The sequence below is a fragment of the Mobula hypostoma genome, chromosome 15 (assembly GCF_963921235.1).
Source record: "Mobula hypostoma chromosome 15, sMobHyp1.1, whole genome shotgun sequence".
Lineage (NCBI taxonomy): Eukaryota > Metazoa > Chordata > Chondrichthyes > Myliobatiformes > Myliobatidae > Mobula > Mobula hypostoma.
This window is the reverse complement of record NC_086111.1, coordinates 4,112,293-4,116,296: the sequence shown is the minus strand read 5'-3', so window position 1 is coordinate 4,116,296 and position 4,004 is coordinate 4,112,293. Positions and strand designations below refer to the sequence as shown.

Genomic DNA, 4,004 nt, shown 5'->3' with positions numbered 1-4,004 from the left:
TTCTGGGACCCCTTCTGTTCATGATTTTTATAAATGACCTGGATGAGGAAGTGGAGGAATGGGTTAGTAAATTTGCTGATGACACAAAGGTTGGGGGTGTTGTGGATAGTGTGGAGGGCTGTTAGAGGTTACAATGGGACATTAATAGGATGCAAAACTGGGCTGAGAAGTTCAGCCCAGATAAGTGTGAGGTGGTTCATTTTGGTAGGTGAAATATGATGGCAGAATATAGTATTAATGGTAAGACTCCTGGCAGTGTGGAGGATCAGAGGGATCTTGGGGTCTGTGTGCATAGAACACTCAAAGCTGCTGCGCAGGTTGACTCTGTTGTTAAGAAGACATACAGTGCATTGGCCTTCATCAACTGTGTTTAGGAGCTGAGAGGCAAAGTTACCGCTGTATAGAACCCTGGTCAGACCCCACATGGAGTACTGTGCTCAGTTCTGGTCACCTCACTATAGGAAGGATGTGAAAACTATAGAAAGGGTGCAGAGGAGATTTCCAAGGATGTTGCCTGGATTTGGGAGCATGCCTTATGAGAATAGGTTGAGTGAACTTGGCCTTTTCTCCTTGGAGCGACGTGGGATGAGAGGTGACCTGATAGAGGTGTACAAGAGGTAATGTTGCAGCTATATAGGACCATGGTCAGACCCCACTTGGAGTCCTGTGCTCAGTTCTGGTTGCCTCACTACAGGAAGGATGTAGAAAGGGTGCAGAGGAGATTTACAAGGATGTTGCCTGGATTGGGGAGCGTGCCTTACGAGAATAGGTGGAGAGAACTCAGCCTTTTCTCCTTGGAGCGACGGAGGATGAGAGCTGACCTGACAGAGATGTATAAGATGATGAGGGGCATTGATTGTGTGGCTAGTCAGAGGCTTTTTCCCAGGGCTGAAATGGCTAGCGCAAGAGGGCACAGTTTTAAGGTGCTTGGAAGTAGGTACAGAGGAGATGTCAAAGGTAAGTTTTTTACAGAGAGAATGATGAGTGCGTGGAATGGGCTGCCGGTTATGGTGGTGGCGTGGATACAATAGGGTCTTTTAAGAGTCTCCTGGATTGGTACCTGGAGGTTAGAAAAATGGAGGGCTATGGGTAACCCTAGGTAGTTTCTAAAGTAAGTTCATGCTTGGCACAGCATTGTGGGCCGAAGGGCCTGTATTATGCTGTAGGCTTTCTATGTTTCAGAAAGACAGTAGCTGTTGATATCAACAGAATATATATATGAACTGCTTCGTGGGTCAAGCAGTATCTATGGAGGCAAGGGACAGTAGATGTTTTGGTTGAAACCCTGCATCAGATCCACCAGCAGTAAGTACTGTGCAATAAATAAGTAGCAGTCAAACTAATCTTTTGTTAGAGATGGAGGCTGATCTAGATTACTTTCAATCACAAAGAATTATGGTGAAAACTCGAGTCCATTATAACGTAAGGAAATGGAACCGAGGTGACCTAGTACACAGAGGCTCGTTGGTCTAGGGGTATGATTCTCGCTTTGGGTGCGAGAGGTCCCGGGTTCAAATCCCGGACGAGCCCGTTTTTATCACAATGAGGAGGTTAACTAACGAGTTACTAATAGACAAAATCACAACTACTGCCGGTAGACAAACATGCGTGGATGGAAAAGAATAATCTTCGTTTCAGATAAAATGATGGAGGAACTGTAATAAAGGGTGTCGGCCTGAAACGTTGACTGTGTGTTCTTTTCCATCGATGCTGCCTGGCCTGCTGAGTTCCTCCCTCCAGCATTTTGTGTGTGTTGCTTGGGTTTCCAGCATCTGCAGGTTTTCTTGTGATTCCGCGTTTCAGCTCGAGAAGGAATTCATGTTTGAAGGAGTTTGGTATTTAGCAGAGAATAATATTGAATTGTGTGCTATGATTTTCAGCTAAACAGAGGCGGAATGGAAACTCCAACACGGAGGTTCGTTGGTCTAGGGGTATGATTCTCGCTTTGGGTGCGAGAGGTCCCGGGTTCAAATCCCGGACGAGCCCTTCTTTTCTACAAACTCTATTCGAATTATTTTAGTGTTTTCGAGTCGATCTAAATGCCTTTCTCTCTATGAATATTCATTATACTTCGACAATTTGCTGGATTATGAAGTAGATCACTTCCATTTTGTAGTGATCCAGTTGTCGTCACAAACCATTTAAAGGATTGCTAAATATAAAGCAAGAGGTTGAAGGAAACAAAAGTAATGTTTAACAACTATACAGTATTGCATTGGGCAGGAAAAGTAGGGCTCGTCCGGGATTTGAACCCGGGACCTCTCGCACCCAAAGCGAGAATCATACCCCTAGACCAACGAGCCGATGTACAGTCACCGCGCGGGTTTACATAAAACCCAGTTATTACACTGCAGTAAAATTACAGAAGCGAGGGAGTGAAATGTGTTTTTTTTATTAAACCTGAGCGAGCGCAGATTGCCGCTGACTCTTCCTTTAGCCGTGAAGCAGCGGGGGGAACGCGGCTCCAATATCTGTCTGCGCCGCTCCAGCAGGACCCGCCGACTTCCGGTTTAAAACAGACGAGCGCAGTCTGATTGGTCAAACAATAAGTCAATCATATTGTCTCCGTATTCAGCCCTGCCCACACGCTCCATCCGCGACAAAACTTCCGTAACTTTTCACCCACCAATCCACTCAAATTTGAAAAATAGAAATTCAATTATACCATATTATTCATATATCTTAATGAGTTTATATATTTTATTATGTAATCTTTTATTTATAATATAATCCAGTCGCAAGTTGAACCGATGGTGTTTTAAGGGAATAAAAAGAGCTGTTCTTGTAGATTGGACACCAAAGGTAGAAATCGGAGCTGATAATTTCAATTAATCTGGTTACTTTTTATGCAAAATTCAGGCCACATGAACCAAAGGTTCAGCTGTATTGATTATAGTATTTGAAATTAAGGGTGGATTTTACACAGAAATGTGAGAATCGTTATTTAGGGCAGTTCACAGGAGTGGTACACGACCTACTCAATTTCATTAAAATCTCTCGGGAGAGTAGCCACAAACAAACGATTGGCATAGAGTCATGTAGCGAAAAGAACAGGCCCTTTGAACTGCCGACCATCAACTACTGGAATCCAATCCTGCCTCGTATTCCCGGCAACAGCCTGCAGATTTTGCTATTCCTTACTCGCCAGAGGCAATTTACATCCGCTAATGAAGCCAGCGACCGTACATCTTCGTGCTGTGGGAGGAAAACACAGCTCCAGGACACTAATATGGTTATCGAGCAAACAGCAGCCGAGGTCATGACTGAACTTAGATTTTTGCGTGAGATTGCTGCACCATTATATTGTACCTTCCTGATGAGTCAAAAAGTTACATCCTTCTGAAGTAACTAATGTTTTGGATTAACTATTGATTAACTATTGCTGTGCTGCACGTTATAGGAGAAATTTAAAGAAGAGGTTTTTGGGTTCTTTATTAGGAAGGGTGTCAAAGGAGAAGAAAAGAGAATAGATTTGAGAGGGATGAGACCTGATGGAGAGGCAGAGCAGACTCGATGGGCCAAATGGCCTAATTATGCTCCTATGTCTTATGGTCTTAAAGGGTTCTTACCAAAGTCACTGCAATTTCTGCCACTTTCAATAAGGTTTCACCACCAGGGTTACTTATGGATGAACTTTGAAGACTCTACAACTCATGTTCTCAATTGTATTTATTTATTCAGGGTAATTGTACAGTTTGTCTTTTTATACACTTTGGTTGTTTGTCCATCTTTTACTTGTGCGTAGTTCTTCCTTGATTCTATTGTGTTTCTTTGTATCTACTGTGAGTGCCTGCAAGAAAAAGAATCTCAGGGTGGTATATGGTGACACATCCGTACTTTAATAATAAATTTACTTTGAACTTTTTCACGTCACCTATCTTTCAGCTCTCACAAGGGACCGTACTCTTTGTAATTACCTGATTTATTCTTCTGTCTCCGTTAAGTACTTTGCTCCACGAACCGCATTCCCATACAACCTCACAAAATGCAGCATCTGTCCCTTC

General features: G+C 43.2%; 3 non-coding genes across 3 annotated transcripts; 2 read left to right on the top strand and 1 right to left on the bottom strand.

Moving 5' to 3' along the window:
* Positions 1-1,458: 1,458 nt before the first annotated feature.
* On the top strand, positions 1,459-1,530 carry trnap-ugg (transfer RNA proline (anticodon UGG)). Its single transcript has one exon. It is a non-coding gene; the product is annotated as a tRNA-Pro (tRNA).
* A 384-nt stretch (positions 1,531-1,914) lies between these two features.
* On the top strand, positions 1,915-1,986 carry trnap-ugg (transfer RNA proline (anticodon UGG)). The gene has a single exon. It is a non-coding gene; the product is annotated as a tRNA-Pro (tRNA).
* A 245-nt stretch (positions 1,987-2,231) lies between these two features.
* On the bottom strand, positions 2,232-2,303 carry trnap-ugg (transfer RNA proline (anticodon UGG)). The gene has a single exon. It is a non-coding gene; the product is annotated as a tRNA-Pro (tRNA).
* Positions 2,304-4,004: the final 1,701 nt, after the last annotated feature.